General features: G+C 43.5%; 1 protein-coding gene, 1 long non-coding RNA gene and 1 other non-coding gene across 6 annotated transcripts in view; 1 reads left to right on the top strand and 2 right to left on the bottom strand.

Annotated features, from left to right (window-relative positions):
* The window catches only part of LOC132345912 (uncharacterized), an 89,423-nt gene that overhangs the window by 29,293 nt on the left and 40,358 nt on the right, over positions 1-19,772 (bottom strand). The window lies entirely within an intron of this gene.
* SCRG1 (stimulator of chondrogenesis 1) overlaps positions 1-19,772 on the top strand; it is a 107,570-nt gene that overhangs the window by 55,508 nt on the left and 32,290 nt on the right. The window contains exon 4 of one of the 4 annotated variants that reach the window (XR_009495462.1): positions 5,531-5,738. The exons of 1 other annotated variant lie outside the window; for it this stretch is intronic. The gene's annotated coding sequence lies outside the window, so the exon portion shown is untranslated. Of the gene's footprint in view, positions 1-1,776; positions 3,700-5,530; positions 5,739-19,247; positions 19,375-19,772 lie in introns of those variants that run through there. 2 more of the 4 variants (XR_009495461.1, XM_024995701.2) reach the window with 2 other exon arrangements.
* Positions 12,105-12,177, bottom strand: MIR2468 (microRNA mir-2468). The gene has a single exon (NR_031007.1). It is a non-coding gene; the product is annotated as a microRNA mir-2468 (primary transcript).

The following is a 19,772-nucleotide window of genomic DNA, read 5'->3' as shown; positions in this document are numbered from 1 at the left end:
GTAAGCCAGAGGCCAAACTTTCCGTGAAAATTATACGTTCAGGGCCCTGTCTCTGCGCTGTCTGTCCCTTTGTTCTGACTTGTTCATCTGCAGCACAGTGATACATGGCAGAGGTCAGATGGCCAGGCCAGCAGATGCCTCTCTCCAGCTTTGGTTGGCCTTGGGTGAATAAGCTTAGCTGGAGAAGTCAGGTCAGACTAAGACGGAGTGAAGTTGCATTATTAAGAATGCTAAAGTGGTCACCCCAGTAGGAGACTGAGTTTTAGGTTACTGGGGAAAGCAGAATCATCTTTGAGTCTAAACAACCTGATAACTCTCAGCTTCTCTTTAGCTGAGCCATGTCAACACAGACAATCCAGTCCACAGCCTGAATGACCCTAGGATGGCATAGAGGCTGCCACTAACATAAGTTAATTGAGCCTTTGCTTTGTGCTCAGTATGGCACTCTGTACTGAGTAGGGATAAAAAGAAAAGTGTAATTAAGTCCTCATTTTATTAAAAAAAAATATTTGTATTTATTTATTTGGCTGTGCCAGGTCTTAGCAGCAGCATGTGGGATCTAGTTCTCTGACTAGGGATCAAACCCAGGCCACCTGCATTGGGAGCACGGCGTCTTAGCCCTGCAGCACCAGGGAAGTTCCCCTTGCTTTCTTTTAATTCTCCTTTGCAGAGTACAGCCAAGTAACTTAGGCTAGCTCCAAAGAGACTTGCTTTTATAAGGAGACTGGGGGCTCTTCTGGGCTCCTCCCCTGTAGGTGGCCTTACCGTCTTTCACAACAGCTTTCAAGGTCAGTGTCAACAAGCATATAAACTGTTAGCTGAAGCTGTTAGAGGAGGGAGGAGAGAGAATGCTGTGTCTCTATAGAGAGGAGATCCATTTCTTCTGTGGCTGACTCTTCATAGACAGTTCTTCAATTTGTTGTTATTGTTTAGTCCCTCAGTTGTATCTGACTCTTTGCCACCCCATGGACTGTAGCCCCCCAGGCTCCTCTGTCCATGGGATTTTCCAGGCAAGAATACTGGAGTGGATTACCATTTCCTTCTCCAGGGGATCTTCCTAACCCAGGGATTGAACTCAGGTCTCCTGCATTGTAGGCAGATTCTTTACTGTCTGAGCCACAAATGAAGTCCAGTTCTTCAATAGGAGCCCCCAAAATGTCATTTGAATAAGTTTATTACCTCCTCAGGGAACTACCAGAAAGAAATGCTTTTATTTGATTTGGGAAAGTTTCGTGATTTAAAAATCTCCCTGTCTTAGAGTCGGGCACATTAAATCCTTCTACACAACTATAAAATGAAAACATGATGCTCTTTTGGTGGCTACCACTATTAGAAGCAGATAAATATATGCTCTGTGGTTGGAACCAAAATTCTATCCTTCCCGATTATAGGAGCAAAACATGTTATTGTAGAAAAGTTGGAAATTTTATGAACATAAAACTTAAATCACCTAATTATTATTATTTTATGGTTTCATCCTATTCCTTTTCTGTGCACATATATTTTCACATCGCTGGAGTCACTGTACCTCCATTTCAGCATTCTGCTTTGTACCCCTGACATTGTGTTTCCAGTATTTTCATGTTTCCTGAAGCACATTTTCAAGTTTGTGTTTCTGGATCCCTTTACACTCTTTAAAAATACTGAGTACCCTGAAGAGGTTTTGTTAGTTGTATTTATTGACATGAATCATATTAGAAAATAAAAGGGTGAAATTTAAGATATGTATTTACTATAGGAGTTCCCTGATGGTTAGGAATCCCCGTGCCCATGCAGGGAACACGGATTTGATCCCTGCTCCAGGAAGATTCCACATGCTGTGGGGCAACGAAGCTCATGAGCTGCAACTACCAAAGCCCCGCATCCTAGAGCCTGTGCTCTGCAACAAGGGAAGCCATCACGATGAGAAGCCTGCACGCCGCAACAGAGAGCAGCCCCTGGCTGCAACTCGAGAAAGCCTGTGCAGTAACAAAGACCCGGCACAGCCAAAGAAAAATAAAATGCCTCTGCAAGTTTCCTTAGTGTCTGACTTCATGGGAGGCAGCTGGTTCTACTATCTTCTTGGGTGATCAGTCTACTATGATATGTTGTTTGGGGGAAATATATGAAGAAAATCCATCCTCTATCAGATACATCATTGGCAAAGGGAGAAGTGTTTTAACAGCCATCTCAGATCGTTGTAGCTCTTCTTCTCTGACTCTGAACCACAACTGGGCAAGTGGTGTTTGCTTCAAGTTTACATAATGTGATTCTAAAACCCTTCAGTGGACTTTGCATTCCTTCCAAAAGCTAACATGTTTCACAGTGCAATATCCAAAAAAAAAAAAAAAAATCACAGTAATTAGTAACACCACTGACTCATCAGAAATGCCTCCAGTATTGAGACGCTATCAAGCTCTCACAGTAGCAGACACATTTTTCAAAATTCAAATTTTCTCTTGAAAGCACACTGTCACTGGCAACATTCCTTGAAGTCACTGGCTCACTGGGTTCATTTGAAAGAAAAGATATGCCAAAACTCAATCTGAATAACTGTAGTCTGTCTTTCAAGTAAAAACTGCTTAATGAAAAAAGAGGTTCATTTATCTTGGAATGTAGATAATGACACAAATGTTTATCCTTGTAGGACGTCACATGCAGAAGTGGTTCATGTGTCACAGAATATTATGCATGCTCAGAGTTGAGATTGAGTAAAAGTCACAATTTTTACTAAATCTTCAAGAACATGCTTAATTAAAGTGGGCTTTTTTGGGTTCCTGTGAATGCACCGGCGATGGATAATGCAACGCTGACCAACACAGCTGGATACGCAGTGCAGTTCCACACTAAGGGACCAGCAGTTTTACCCACTGTTGCCTTTGTGCCATCGGTGCAAACATCAATGCAGTGAAAAAGCAAACAATGCGTTAGCATTATTATGACCTCACAGATCCTCTGAAATATGACAGTTACATGGCCTCAGCCTAATCACAAAGAAGATAAATACTAGTATAATCCTCAGCAGCATGAAGGGGGAGCATCTTTATTCTGTATTGTCTGAGTTTTAAGAAATAATCCTGTATGACTTTTACAGTTAATACAGTGAAAAAATAATTGGCTTAGAAATACCTCCATTAAAAAAGTGCATTTGGGGCTTCCCTGGTGGTTCAGTGGTAAAGAATCTGCTTGCCAATGCAGAGACATGGGTTTGATCCCTGATCCAGAAAGATTCCACGTGCAGCGGAGCAACTAAGCCTGTGTGCCTCAGCTACTGAGCCTGCAGTCCTCAACAAGAAAACCCATCACGGTGAGAAGCCCACATACTACAGCTAGAGTAGGCCTGGCTCTCTGCAACCAGAGCAAAACCCGTGTACAGCGACAAAGACCCACTGCAGCCAAAAATACATAAAACCATTTTTAAAAAGTAGGTTTGCATGATGTCTTAATTTATCATGTGGGCCCAAATATCCTTAAAAGTCTCCTCAAAGAGTCTTGTGAAATGTCCCCTAAAAACCCCAGTCGGTTCTGAGACCTGCAAGAGTGCTTACTTCCTGCACTGAACACAGCGGAGGAATTATGAAGGTGGAAGACAAGAACTACATGTGATACATAGTCACAAGAATTTGAATTTGAAGAGACTGGCTCTATTCTGTCCTAATTATCAGTTACATGCTCTGTAAAAACAACTTTCTAGAAATACATCATATATGTTTGACTCAACATGGCATTTTTAAAAAATAATTTCTATAAAAAGTTGGATACTGGGTTCTTTATCAGAATTGTATTATGAACTGGGACTTCCCTGGTGGTCCAGTGGCTAAGACTCCATGCTCCCAATGCAGGAGGCCCAGGTTCGATCCCTGCTAGGGGAACTAGATCCCGCATGCCACACTAAGACCCGGCACAGACTAATAATAAATGTTAAAAAGAAATGTAATATGGAGTATATAATATTTCTTCAAAGAGAAGCCAGATTTAATTTACATCAATTTAACATCATTTTAAACATTTCAGAGATATAGATATATCAATTAATATGCTTTCTTGCAAGGAAAAAGGCTAACTGGTTTACCTGAGAAGAACATTGATTAATTCGTGTAGTTTGGAGACCAGATCAGAGTGGGCTTGGTGAGGCACGTCAGGGGCTCTCTCGTCTCTGGATTCCCTCAGCCTTGTCATCCTGCCAGTTCTGGACTGTCCTCAGCCAGGGACTCCTGGTGCAGACCTCGGGGGAAGGCTTCCCTGACTCTAACACCCTGCCCCTTGTTTTCCTGTGGACCTTGCAGTGTCGGGAGCAGCCATCATGCACAATGACTGCTGCAAGTCAGCATGGCTCTAAAAACATACTCTCTGTCCTCGAAATGCAGAGAGAAAGCTGATGGCATATCAGCACACTGCATGAATCATATGAACTGCGCATCAAGGTTAAAGCACAGAGTCACAGACGTAGAGACCAAACATACAGACGCCACGGGGGAAAGGGGGTGGGCTGGGATGGACTGGGAGACTGGGGTTGACATATACACATGACTATGTGTTAAACAGATAATGAATAAGAACTTGCTGTACAGCATAGGGAGCTCTACACAGTGCTCTCTGGGGACAAAAAGGGGGATATATGTATATATACAGCTGGTTCACTTTGTTATACAGTTGAAACGAACACAACATTATAAAGCATTTATACTCAAATAAAAATTAGTTAGAAAACCAAGAAACATGAGAGTTCAGAGGAGAAAGTCATCACTAAAGGCAAGGCAGAAACATCTCCCCAGGGCACGAATTCTCCTCTAGCTGTCTGGAGACGCAACACAAACCCCACTCTCTCCAGGCTCCCTGGGTCTGGGGGCTTGCTCTGCAAAGACAGGTGACCAGCACCTGCAGGTCAGTCTGGACCACCGGCACCACAGCTGTAACAGGATCATCCCCTGTTACAGCCTTAATCATCCCAGGGTGCTAGGGCTGATTCTAGATAAAAAATACGGAATTTCATCATTGTTGTCCGACTTTGTTGATACAAGTCCTGGATCATTTTCCACCTGTTCTGTGGTAATTCCTTCTTATTCTCGACTATTAGTATGTCTTCTAAGGGGTCTGAAACACTCTTCATAAGAGGTAAAACTAGAAGCCTCATTCCAGTCAAGAGGTTTTACATTGAAAGAGATTAGAAAATCCTCGAGCTGAATGAGAAAGGAATTTGTGGGTTCTTCTCCCTTCTCGTCAAAACTACCACTTTTAGGCACTTTCTAACCTGATACTTTATTTATTTTTTAATATAAATTTATTTTAATTGGAGGCTAATTACCTTACAATATTGTATTGATTTTGCCATACATTGACATGAATCAGCCCTGGGTGTTCACGTGTTCCCCATCCTGAACCCCCCTCCCACCTCCCTCCCCATCCCATCCCTCTGGGTCATCCCAGTGCACCAGCCCCAAGCACCCTGTGTCATGCATAGAGCCTGGACTGGAGATTCGTTTCACATGTGATAATTTACATGTTTCAATGCCATTCTCCCAAATCATCCCACCCTCGCCCTCTCCCACAGATTCCAAAAGACTCTTCTAGACATCTGTGTCTAAAGGATGCATATTGAAAGGATCCAAAAATATGGAGAAACAGCCTTCAAATTCCTACCACATCTGCCCTCCAGGACTCCTCAGAACACGCAGACTGAAGCTGAGGTGATGACTTCAGATTTCTCATGAGTTTCATGAGGTGAAAACTAGATGGGAAGCAGCCACAGATTAAACACAAGGAAAGGATGCCAGACTGGTTGGTTTTAACATACACCGCGTGCGTGTGTGTGTGTGTGTGTGTGTGTGTGTGTGTGTTGCTCTGGGTGTCTTACATAGTAAACTGTTTAAAGATTATTCAGTAACAAGACTGCATGCTCTGGGAAGCTCAGGGAAAGTTTGCTTCTTTTCTAAATAAGTGGGCAGAGAGCTTACAGTAGAAAGAAGATGGTGAAAGCCGTACTTGATGTTAACACAAAAGACAGTCTGTCTTTCATGTTCTCCTGGATTCCATGGAGAGGAATCTTAACCTCATTACGGAGCCATAGACATTCCTGGTGAATTTGGGTGTGTGGGCAGAAGCGGTGGAGGGGGGAGTCAGCAGCAGGCCAGGACCCTAACTAATCACAGGTTTTGGAGATGCTTAGATGAGTGAGGCTATTAAAACCAAGGCACAAGATACACACACTACTATATACTCAGCAGCAAAGAATCTGCTGGCCAATGCAGGAGACGTGGGAGATGTGGGTTCGATCCCACATCTGGGTCAGGAAGATCCTCTGGAGGAGGAAAGGGCAACCCACTCCAGTATTCTTGCCTGGAAAATTCCATGGACAGAGGAGCCTGGCAGGCTACAGTCCATGGGGTCACAGAGCAGGACATGACTTAGCAGCTAAACAGCAACAACAAATATACAAAAGAGATAACCAACAAGATCCTACTGTATAGCACTGGGGAAGCATAGCCAATAGCTTATAATAGCCTATAATGGAAAAGAATCTGAAATGTATATATATACATATATATATATATATGTATATATATATCTCAAAGTGATTCAGTTATGTAATATAAATATTATATATAATACACATGTATATATATAAAAAACTGAATCACTTTGTTGTACACCTGAAATATTAATAACATTTAATATTGTAAATCAACTACACTTCAATTTTTAGGAGGAAAAAAAAAAAAACCAGCCCATGAAGGCAGGCTGGAGAGAAAACCGGAGAATGGTGCTTCATGAACATGCAAGCCCAGAAGCAGCGCGGCCTCTCCGTGCCGCCGTGAAGGTGCAGGTTCCGCCCGCGCCAGGCGTCCCGCGCACCCTGGCACGCGGCCCAGTGCATGCTGCGCACAGTTGCCCAGATGTGCGCACAGCTTCAGGAGCACCCATTACACGTGCAGATACTTCACGCACGTTTGTGGGCAGCACATACATTGAAGAAAACAGGAATGCACAGAGCAGGATTGTGTTTGCTTCGGTGTGTAGGCGAACTCTGATGGAACTTGGTAGAACTCAGAGCGTTTATGAGCATGATGGATGACCCTCCGGGGGCTCGTTTCCCACCCTCCCGGCTGCGCTGGAGCGCAGGCCTGCGGTGACAGCACTGGGTATGGAAGGGACGAACAATGGGTCCTGTGAGTTCGCGGAGCTGGGGCTGCCCTGCCTGGGTGGGAGGTCCGAGCATCCGTCTTGAACAGCACATAATTCAGAGGGGAGTGGAGGGGTTCTTGTGGCATGTGGAAATAGCAACGGGGTAAAATGAGAGCGAATCATGAAAGTGCACTCAAATCACCCAACGTGCTGAGGATTGTTCATGTCAACAGATCCCCCCACTGAGAAGCCGCAAGCCTGTTGAGCTTCCCGATCAGATCCAGGGCCCATCCGTGCTAAGTCCCCAACAGCATCACCCAGGCTGGGAGGCACAGGTGACCAGCCGGCTCAGTTAGAACATATGTAGCCTTTTCATCCCTTTAAAAACTTGTTCACTTGAACTTTTAAAATGATAATACAGGTAAGTCAGCAGGCCTGGTTGCTTCAGCTGCAAACCCAGAACAGGGCTGCCCCCTTGCTCCGCCTTCCCTCGGTCTGCGACAGTCACAGAGCCGCTGCACCCAAGCCCCCACTTCACAGGATCCCTGTTTTTCTTGATCTTAACAGATCTGGTGTGCTTTCTTCTGGCTGTGCGCAAAAAGTTCCTGACATCCTCAATTTTGTGACAGGTGGCAAGGAGGTAGCAGGAAGAGAGGACACCCTTTTGCACACTTCCCTTAGGAAGCGGTGCTTTGTTTGCTTCCTTGTTTTTGATACTGAGGCTGTCCTCTGCTCTAGATTTCATTACAGAGTTACAAAGCAAGAAAACTGGCCCAGCTAAAGGTCAGTGAGACTCTTTCTTGCTGCTCACCCTGGCTATGTTCTTTCAGATGTTCACAGGCAAATCTCATATGCTGGACAGAATATTCGTAAGGCCTTACTATTTTCAGAAACTATTAACAATGCAATGTAGATGATAATTCTATAGATCTTCTTAGGAATGGTATTACTGCGCCTCCCTTGGGTATCTATTTTACCGACTGCCAATACAGAGAGTATTTGGATCCAGCCTAAATCCTTCCTTCCGCAAATCAAACATATTTCCTCTTGTTCTATTCTTAATGGAGACCAGACTTCTTAAATAATCACCCTTCTTTGTGATACTGAAGACGTACCCTCCCCACCACACATCCCACTGCACTGTCTTAGTTACCCGGCCCAACAAGGGTATTCTGCAGGGAACAGGGTGTCTCTCTTTATGAACCAAGTTCAATTTTCTCCTTTCTAGTTTTATTAGCAGTAAGAACTTCTCTTCAAATAATACACTGAAGTGAAAGGTGCCACAGAAAACGCACCACTTTCAAATCCCTCAGGGGCTTGAAACTGTCACTCTTGTAAATATTTTCCAAGTAAGGCTGTTTGTAGGATAACTACAGTCTGAGTTTTTCTGTCATCAGAATCAAGTGACTGGTTCTCTGATGACTTTTTTCTGCTCTGAAAACATAATGATTCTGATTGTTTCTGGCAGATTGTCTAGTCCAAGGGTAAACTTTGATTCTCTTTTTTCAAAGTGAACTAAAATAGAGTGTTCATCAATTCAACATCAGTCAGTCTGTATAATTAAATACTATCTCCTCTATTCACCGTCTATCCTACATCCTTGCTCTTTCTCTACTCTAACCACATACAGTAACATAAAGTCCTTTATTCTCAATATTTGATTCTTATGCCTAAGATTTTCTGGATATTTATACATTTTCCCCACCAAGACCTTCTATGTTTATTGTTACTGTTTAGTTGCTAAGTCATGCCCAACTCTTTTGCGACTCCACGGACTGTAGCCCACCAGGCTCCTCTATCCATGGGATTTCCCAGGCAAGAATACTGGAGTGGGTTGCCATGCTCTCCTCCAGGGGATATTCCTGACCCAGGGATTGAACCCATGTGTCTACTGCATTGGCAGGAGGATTCTTTTAACACTGGGAAGCCCAACCTTTTATATGCTGCTGCTAAGTCGCTTCAGTCATGTCCGACTCTGTGCGACCCCATAGACAGCAGCCCACCAGGCTCCCCCGTCCCTGGGATTCTCCAGGCAAGAACACTGGAGTGGGTTGCCATTTCCTTCTCCAATGCATGAAAGTGAAAAGTGAAAGTGAAGTCGCTCAGTCGTGTCCGACTATTAGTGACCCCATGGACTGCAGCCTACCAGGCTCCTCTGCCCATGGGATTTTCCAGGCAAGAGTACTGGAGTTGGGTGCCACTGCCTTCTATATATGTGTCCATTAATCCCAGAGAATAACCATGTACTCATAAGATCATTATAAAATAAGAGAAAACTGTTAATAACAACCACAAAAGCTGCTATTTGTTAAGTATTTCTTATAATCCAGTGTTTTTGTTAGGTGCCTCCTGTAAATTACCATATTCCATTCTTTCAGCAAAATGCTGTAAGTTGAACTATGTTCCCTCCAAAAGATACCCTGGAGTCCAGACTCACAGTACTTCAAAGTGAGACCTTATTTGGAAATAAGGTCTTTACAGAAGTAATTAGGTCAACATAATGTATCAGGGAGAACCCTCATCCAATATAATTTGTGTCCTTAAAAAAAAAAAAAAGGAAATGTGGTCACGGAGACACACACATGAAGAACACCACGTGACTATAAAGACAACTGTCTACACCATCTAGAAACTGAGGACAGAGGCCTGGAGCAAATGCCTCCCTCACAGCCTCAGAAGGAACCATCCCTTGATCTCAAACTTTCAGCCTCCAGACCAGGAGGTAACATCTTTCTGTTGTTTAAACCACCAACTTTGTTACAGCAGCCCTAGAAAATGAATGCACAACCTTACAATTGCAGTCTTCTCCTCTTTTTTAAAATGAGAACTCTGTAGCATAAGACAATTAAAGACCTTCCCCAGATCCTACAGGCAGTAGTCGTAGGGCTGCTATGCAACAAAGATCTGTTCTGTTCCTAACGCTTGCTACTCTATCTTGCTGCCTCCAACCTAAGCTTGCACATGGGCTTACTGTGTATACCTACAATTGCACAATCAAGGGATTTTTAAATTGCTTATTCTGAGGAGAACTTTCTGAGGACCCACTTCCCTATGTTTTGGGAATGAGTTATTGCAGAAAGCTTGAGAGGGAGGTAGAGACAGTGATCTGGTTTGGAAAAGGCAAGGTTATATAAACAAAAAGTGGACTTTCCTGGTGGTCCAGTGGTTAGGACTGGACTTCTAATGCAGAGGTTGTGGGTTCGAACCCTGGTCAGGCAGCTAAGACCCCATGTACCTCTTGGCCAAAATATCAAAACATGAAACAGGAGAGATGTAACAAATTCCATAAAGACTTTAAAAATTTGTAGTTGTCCAGTTGCCCAGTTGTGTCTGACTCTTTGCAACCTATAGACTGCAGCACACCAGGCCTCCCTGTCCCTCACTTTAAAAATGGTCCATATCAAAAACAATCTTTAAAAATAAGTAATTTTTAAACATAAGTACCTCTCATGCAATATTTGGGACATGCTTATATTAATTTTTTCCCTTGTTTAATGTGAAATTAAAATCTCGCTGGTATTTTTGTAATTCTATTTGTTAAATCTGGCAATTAAAATTCTACCCCAGAACTTTTAGTTTGGGGCCTCAGTCCCCGAGCTGAGAGCGATGGCATAAAAGTGTCAGCAAAGGTGGGGACACTGAGCCTGCTCTGCATGTAAAGTCCTTGAATTGCCTGGTAAACGCTTGGGAATGTTCAATAAATACTGCCTATTTTTATTATGGGGCTTCCCAGGTGGGTCAGCGGTAAAGAATCTGCCTGCCAATGCAGGAAATGCAGGTTTGATCCTTGGGTCAGGAAGATCCTCTGGAGAAGGAAACAGCAACCTGCTCTAGCATTCTTGCCTGGGAAATCTCATGGACAGTGGAGCCTGGTGGGCTACAGTCCATGGAGTTGCAAAAGAGTTGGACATGACTTAGCGACTAAACAACAGCTATTATTATTATAGCAATTGGGAACTACCCTCGTAGGTCTCAGGAAAAGGTGCGGGGGAAGGCAGGACGCAAGAAGACAAGAGCTGTTATTATTGTTCCAAGGGTAGACTGGCACTGGAGGGCTTATATAATGAGGTGAAAGGCTGATGAGATATGCTGCTTTAATGTCCCAAATCTGTTCTTCTTGTGCATCTCATTGGGCATTGAGCCAATGGAATGAAAAAGCAGAGAGTTCTGACAGCACAGAGGACTAGGGCCTGCAGACACAGTGGCCACTGTACTGACTCCTGAGGGGATGCAGGAGAGATTCAGGAGATGTCTGAGATACATGGGAATGGATGTCTTTTAAATTAAGTGTATTATGGCACTGGAAAATTGCTAGGAAGCCCAGCTACCAATCAAAACAACCAGAAAATTCCTTGCTGCTGAATGAAACTCAAGAAAAGCATACAGTGATCTTTTTGAACGGCTTACACCTTCTGAGTTTCTGGCTAGACACTCCTAAGGAGTCATGAGAGATCTTTTGGAAAATGGAAAGAATGCCACAAGAGCGAAAAAAAAAAATTAAGTCAAAGTGGTGGTCATGAAATTGGCAGCTCACTGATAACCCTTTTTTTCTTTATAGTTTCTTTTTTTTAAAAAGGATTTTATTTATTTTTGGCTGTGCTGGGTCTTCGTTGCCGCACAGGCTTCTCTCTAGCTGTGCGGCACAGGCTTCTCACTGCCAAGGCTTCTCTTGTTGTGGAGCACAGGCTTTAGTGTGCATGGGCTTCAGTAGTTTTGGCTCCCACGCTCTAGAGCACAACCTCAGCAGCTGTGGTGCACAGGGTTAGTTGCTCTGCTACATGTGGGATCTTCCGGGACTAGGGATCGAACCCATGTCTTCTGCACGGGCATGCAGATTCTTTACCACTGAGCCACCAGGGAAGCTCCATCTTTTTTTTTTTTCTTTAAAATACACTTCTACTGCTGGGTTTACTGGATGTTACAGAACCATGCAAGTATATCCACAGCAGCCAATTCTTGTCAGTTCAGGAGTCATAAAGTATATATGTTGCTTTCTCTCTGATGACTGGCACAGGAACATGGAAAATTGGCAGAAATAGATGATGACTGACAATCTTCCATGTTCCTATGCCAATCGGAAGAGATTCAGTAGATGTGTGAGAGAATATTTATGATGAAACCTTATCAATTCAAGACACTAGGTAAAGCAAAATTTCAAATTTATGTCACTTATTTCAAATGGTTTTTGACATCAGATACTTTGAACCATTAAATAGAATCCTCCTGCTCCACAGAAGTAAACTGTTGAACAATTTAGAACTACTGTTTTCCTTCATTATCTTTATGACAATTCTCCTACCTTTCGACCTTTTTATTTCTTAAGATGTATCCTTTAATGGTGATAAAAGGAAAGGGATGAGGTTCAAATGAACACTTACACTCATGGCAATTCTGGCAAACGTGTGGATGGGGAGGGGAGGGATGTGACTGGCTACAATTAGCACCAAGTACATGTCCGTGAACAGAGAAGTCTCTCCATAAATCCTTCAATAATTAATTAATGAGGGACTCAACCAATTTCTGCCTTCTGGACATTATCACACATAATCAGAATTTCATAGTAACTATAAAACCATATGAAACGACCAGTGACCGCAAGTTATATTTTAAAAAATTAATGGGCATGTTAATGCCCACTCTAGTAAAGGCACATGTGCTCTAGTTTTCCAGTCTCACAAAGCATTGGAAAACCACAGCTGTTGATAATGCTTTCTACTTGCCAGATCCTGTAACCGTGCACTTGCCTTCAACATGGCATTTGTACCACATTAAAGCTTGGCAAGCTTAATCTTCGCTAACCACGGGCAAATGGGAACATGCTATAAAGTATAAAAATAAATTTCAGCCAAAAGCCATTATCAAGTATATGTTTGTTTGGATTTGACTAAGAACCTCTCATTTGTTCATGCACACTTGGTGTCTTTACATTCTGTGTACCGATTACTCTCGCATTGACTATATCACATGCCTAATAGTCCAGGAAGGCTCTCAGCACAGGAGAGCAGGAAAGAGAGGGGAGAAGAAGAAGTCAGAGTGAGGACGTACCTCCCCTGTAAACCTTGGGGGGACTCTTCCTCCTCTCCTGCCCAATGCACCACACTAAACGTGTTGTTGAGTAGTTGGTAGTTGATTCTTTTATATCATCAGATAGGAGAATCCACCCTTGCATGTATCTAGCAACAAGCCTCATAATAGAATAAAACTATGCTGTCTGGATTTGCTTCTCAGGTGGCTCAGTGGTAAAGGACCCACTTGCCAATGCAGGAGACTGGGTGGGTTCAACACCTGGGTCAGGAAGATGCCCTGGAGAAGGAAATGGTAACCCACTCCAGTATTCTTGCCTGAGAAATCCCATGGACAGAGGAGTCTGGTGGGCTACAGTCCATGGGGTCACAAAGAATCGGATGCGACTGAGCTACCAAACAACAACAACAGCTCCCTGTCGTGCTCCATCCACGCCCGCCTTCCAGTATCTGGAGACGGGAACCACATTCCAGGCATCCTTTTTCAGTGCCCAGTAAATGGACATGTGGTACGAACAAACACCAAACATGTGTACCCACTTTCTGGGTTTCAGTTGGATTTTGTTCTATCGAGGAAAGAAAGCAAAGCAACCCCCTCAAACAAACCAAAGAAACAGATCCTTTTCTTAACAGTCATCGACTCACTCGCTTCTTTATTCAGTCATTTTTGAGCTTCCACTAAGTACTAGGTGTGACCTTTGAGGCCATTCACTCCAGGGAGTGGACAAGATGACCTGTAAAAGTACTTAGCACAGTGCCTGGTATGTGGCAGGCAAGCCACAAAATTAGATTTCTTTCCTTCTCAAATCCTTATCCTTGAACTCATCAATCGACCAAAACCCATCAATCAGCCAACCTGAAGAAAACGATAAGCTGCCAATCCAGTGTCATCGTCCCTTTAAATACCCCTACCCACCATGCAGTTATACACGGTGAGGTTAAGCATGTGAGTCAGGGAGAATAAAACACACACAGGCAGAGTCGTGGCTCATGATTCTTGCTTTGCCACGTTTTGTTGTAAAAAAGGAGAGGAAATGGTCAGTGAAGGGTTCCAGGATTTCTAGGCTGTATCTGAACATACACACATACACATACACACACTTTGGGGAGGTTGTGTTGTTAATCTAGGCAAACAGCTTTGCAACTGACACTAAGCATTTACTATCCTCTCTGGTTGTTTGACTGAATTTAACTTTTATTTACAAGCAACTTCTATAAATAGATACAACCTTAAAGCCAACACTTTATGCCCCATTTTGTACCCTACTTGACATTGTTTTCCTTGACCCCCAACACTAGGTCAAAGACGGAGGAGAAAACGATCTGACGCATCATCGGTTTGTCATGATATATGCCAAATGCCACCACCAGACTGATCACTGCCACAGGGCAACCCACACTAATCCCCGAGACATCCAGAGTGAACAGACCCTGACATAAAAGCAGCTGGAGAAGTCTTTGCAGGTCCAAGATATTTAAAGAACTCATCTATGACCTCTACTGGTCAAGCTATTAAAACACAACAGCTACCATGATTTCAGAAGTGTTTTCATTCATTCATTGATCAAACACTTTTTAGCGCCTACTATGTGCCAGGCTTCCCTGGTGGCTCAGATGGTAAAGAATCAGTGTGCAACGCGGGAGACCTGGGTTCAATCCCTGGAGTAGAGCGTGGCAACCCACTCCAGTATTCTTTCCTGGAGAATCCCCGTGGACAGAGGAGCCTGGTGGGCTGCAGTCAGTGGGGTCACAAAGAGTTGGACGTGACTGAGCGGCTAATCACACATGTGCCAGACACCGACGAAGGAATGACAATAAACAAAACAGACCTAAAAACTCCCTCCCTCTTAAAATTCAACTGGGCAGCGTTTAAACAATATGTGTTGTAAATAAGTTGATTGTGGAGTATTTTGGAAGGTAATAAGTGCTTTTAAAAAGAGGAAAAAGTAAATCAAGGGAAAGAGACTCAAAAGCATAGAGTAGGCGGAACTGGAGAAGCAGGCTGCAGAATTAAATGAGACCCTCAGGATACGTGTCAGTGCAAGGGTAGAATTAAGCAAGGAGTCCAAGGAGGCGAGAATCTTAATAAGTTAAGACGTAACACACAGGAACTCCCTGCCAATGGCTAAGACTTCTGCACTCCCAATGCAGGGGGTCTGGGTTCGATTTCCTAGCCAGGGAACTAGATCCCACATGCCGCAACTAAAGATTCCACATACCACAACTGAGACCCCGTGCAGCCAAATTCATTCTTTACTTTTTCAAAGAAAAGATTCATTAAAAAAAAACCCTAACACATAGATTCTCAAGTTAGTTTAACTAGACATCGCCTGAGAGCAAGTTTCTTTTTCACAGTTTCGCAAGAGATTTTAGAGTTAGTCAGACTTGTGTTCAAGCCTATATGGGTCAGCTTTGCTGCAGCAACAAACAACCCCCAATTCCCAATGGTTTAAAGGACAAATATTCACTTTTTTGTTTACATCTTGTACAGGCTGCAGGCTAACTCTGAGTCAACTGTGACTGGTGGGCTCAGCCCTGCTCCACATGTGTCCTATTTCAGGGGTAGAGCTGAAGAGACAGCCACCTTCTGGGGTATGTTGTCCCCACAGAGGAGGAGAGGGCTGAAGTACATCTAATTGCACCATGGAACTTACAGCCTCTTCTCATTTGGGGCATACATCAAGTTTATTCACACTCCATTGACCAAAGAAAGTCCCACTGGCCAAGCCCAGAGTCAGTGGGAGCAGGAAAGTGTAAATGTGGCCCAGACACAAGGGCAAGGAGGGAGTGGATAACGGTGAGGAAATAACACAGCGTAACTGTGGGGAGTCACCCAGCCTCTCACCTTATCCAACAGTGAAACAGGAATAGGAACAGGCTACCTGTGAAGAATAAATGAGATATTATAAATGTACTTAGCAACGTAACTGGTTTATATGAAGGGATGAGTGAAAGTTGAAGTTGCATCATCACTCTGGCCCAATTCCTCTGGAGGGTTGGGTGGCTGTTGGGTGGGAGGTGGGGTGGAATTCCCTGGCAGTCCAGTGGTTAAGACTGCGTTTCCTTTGCAGGGGGTGCGGGTTCAATCCCTGGTTAGGGAGCTAAGATCCCACATGCTGCATAACCAAATAAACAAATAAGCCAAATGTACCTTTAAAAAAAAGTGCTTAAAAAAAACAGAAGTTATAGGGGCAAGGAGTGATGTGTGGGAAAACTGAGACGCCTGGGACTGAAACCTTGATCCAGTTCTTTCTCTAAATCCTGGATAAATTACTGATCTATAAAGTGAGGCATCCATCTAAATGATCTGTAAGGTTCCTTTCTGGGGCTAAAGAGCCTCAGTTCAGTTCAGTTCAGTCGCTCAGTCATGTTCGACTCTCTGAGACCCCATGAATCGCAGCAGGCCAGGCCTCCCTGTCCATCACCATCTCCCGGAGTTCACTCAAACTCACGTCCATTGAGTCAGTGATGCCATCCAGCCATCTCATCCTCTGTCGTCCCCTTTTCCTCCTGCCCCCAATCCCTCCCAGCATCAGAATCTTTTCCAATGAGTCAACTCTTCGCATGAGGTGGCCAAAGATCCTCAGTCTGGGATAAAATATTAACAGGGTTTTCCTTCCTTTTTCTCTAGAGCCGCTGCTGACTAGTTCTAACACCAGGTGGCGCTAGACAACAACTTAATGGAAAAAGATGAGGGCTTTTCTGTGGAGATTGGAGAGTCTAGAATTATTATTTTCTTATAGATTTATTGGAGAAGGCAATGGCAACCCACTCCAGTGTTCTTGCCTGGAGAATCCCAGGGACGGCGGAGCCTGGTGGGCTGCCGTCTATGGGGTCGTACAGAGCCAGACACGACTGAAGCAATATAGCAGCAGCAGCAGCAGCATAGATTTGTTACAAAGCAGAGCTGTTGCATTTGATAGCTTTTCAGGAAGCACCACTTTGAGGAAACACCACCCCAAAACATCAAATGCTCCCTGTAGTCCTAGGACCTCATGCTTTGGGAAAGGACTCTGGGAAATTGGGAACTACCACATTTTTCTAGGGATTTTGGAATAGGAGAGGTACATTTTTTTTTTTTTTTTAAGCAAAAGCATGAGATCATTGGAGCTGTGCTATAAGATGATACAGATAGCAGCCATGTGATGGAATCTGGCATGAGGGAGAATTATTCAGCAGACTCATATAACAGGATGGGATCCATGTTCATGGATCTGAGACAAAAGAGTGGGAGTGAGCACAGCAATGGGTGAGATGGTGCAGGAACAGATTCTAAAACTTGGCAACTATTTACATCAAGAGGCTTCAAATAGGATAAATCATAATGAAAGATGGCTCCCAGATAAGTAGGAAGATGCTGGGGCCACTGACAGCACATGATTTTGGGAGACAGTATTACTGTTATTCCTGTACTTCAAATGCACACCCAGAAGAATAAAACATGATGGTTCCTGCCTCTTAGGTACCAAGAAGCCCCTGGTGCATGAGTATTGGTCTTAAAAGGGCCAGACTTGCCAGCTGTGGAAAGCATTGAAATGCTCCAAGATGACAACTAGCCTTTCCTCGAGAAATGTTTCCTTATACATGATTTTAATGGTGGTACTTCATAATCTTGGAGTAGGAAATGGCAACCCACTCCAGTATTCTTGCTTGGAAAATTCCATGGACAGAGGAGCTTGGTGGGTTACAGTCCATGAGGCTGCAAAGAGTTGGACATGACTAAGCAGGCGCACACACACACACACTTTAAAATCCAGAGGCATTTCTCTGTTGATAATGGGGACAGGGCTACATTGGATATCTCTGTACCTTTCAATCAATTTTGCTGTGAACCTAAACTGCTCAAAAAAAAGAAAAAAGGAAATCTTTTTTTTTTTTTTTTTAATTTTGGCCAATTCTGGGAAGATGATGAAGTAGGAAGTTCTGAGAATCTGTGTCCCACCCTGGATAACAATTAAGCTGGCAGAATCTGTCTGATGTAACTACTGTGGAACTCTGGACAGTTTATTGAAGGCTTGCAATGTCCAGGAGACGATGTGGACAGTTAATTTTGGCCAGTTTCAGCTCTCAGCACCACAGCAGCCTTGCATCCTCACACCCATGGCAGGCAGCTATGCCTGATTCCTGGAGCAGCTTGTCCACAACTTGCAGGAGCCTGGGTGGGCAAAGTGGATACCAGTGGTCTGTGCTCTGATCACTGGTCGCTGTTCCTGACCACATAGGTCCAGATAAAAAGTCAGTTTCACTGTTGTAGCACCTCCCCCCACTAATGCAAGTCCCTCTTCATCTGGCTTAAGTGACAGCCAGGAGATTTAAAGGAACAGTGTCCTTTTTTTTTTTTTAAACAGTGCTTGTTAGTGAGGTGCTAATAAGCAGACCAACACACACATACTAGAGGTCCCAGAAAGAGAAGAGAGAAAAGGGCAGAGAGGGTATTTGAAGAAATAATGGCTGAAAATGTGCCAAACTTGATGAAAAACACAAATATAAATATCCAGCAAGTTCAACAATGTCCAAGGATGGTGAGCTGAAAGTCCCAAAGAAGAGAACATCCAGGAAGCAGCAATTCAGCAGCAAATAATCACACACAAGGGATCTTTAATAGGACTATCAGTAGATTTCTCATCAGAAACTTTGGAGACCATAAGGCAGTGGGCTGATATAGTCAAAATGCTGTAAGAAAAAACCCGTCAACCAAGAATTCTGTATCTAACAAAACTGTCCTTGGAGAGTAAGAGAGAAATTAAGCTATCAAGATAAAAGCTAGGGAGTCTGTTACCAGTGGACCTGTTGTGCAAGAAATGCTCAAGAGAGTCCTACAAGGTGAAATGAAAAGACACTTGAAGCCATAAGAGAAACTCAAATCTCTATGGAAAAATCATCAGTGTTAGTCACTCAGTCCTGTCTGACTCTTTGTAACCCCACTGTCTGTGACCCCATTGTCTGTACTGGAGCGGATTGCCATTTCCTTCTCCAGGGGATTTTCCCGATCCAGGATTGAACCCAGATCTCCTGCATTGCAGGCAGACTCTTTACTGACTGAGCCAGCAGAGAAGCCCATCAGATGGAAAAAACAAGAAGCCCCTCAGATGGAAAAACATTTATCTTTTTCTCTTCCTCAAGAGCTCTGGACCCCTTTCTACTCATCGAGGACCCTGGACCCCTTCCTCCTTGAGGGCCCCAGACTCCTTATCAACCTACCTAAGAATTAACTCTTATACAAGATGGAAACATCAAGATCTCAACAAAGGTAAATACATGGATAATTATGAAAGCTAGTGTTATTGTAACAATGGTTTGCAACTGAACTTTTTGTTTTATACATGACTTGAGAGTATTGCATTTTAAAAATATAATATTTTGGGGCATATGATGTAGACAGAGGTAATTTTATGATATCAACAACTGAGAGGGATCGGGGTGGAGCTGTAAAGGAGTTTGGGCATGTTATTGAAGTTAGGCTGGCATAAACGCAAACTATACTGTTATAACTTTAGGATGTTAAAGAAAATCTTTGTGGTAATCACAAAGAAAATAGCTATAGAAGATACACAAAAGGAAATGAGAAAGGAATGCAAACATTTCACTACAAAAAATCAACTGAACACAGGGCCTTCCTTGGTGTTCCAGAGGTGAAGACCGCACTAT

This window comes from Bos taurus, chromosome 8 (assembly GCF_002263795.3).
Source record: "Bos taurus isolate L1 Dominette 01449 registration number 42190680 breed Hereford chromosome 8, ARS-UCD2.0, whole genome shotgun sequence".
NCBI lineage: Eukaryota > Metazoa > Chordata > Mammalia > Artiodactyla > Bovidae > Bos > Bos taurus.
Note: the sequence above shows the minus strand (reverse complement) of the source record. Positions and strands in the feature narration are given on the sequence as shown.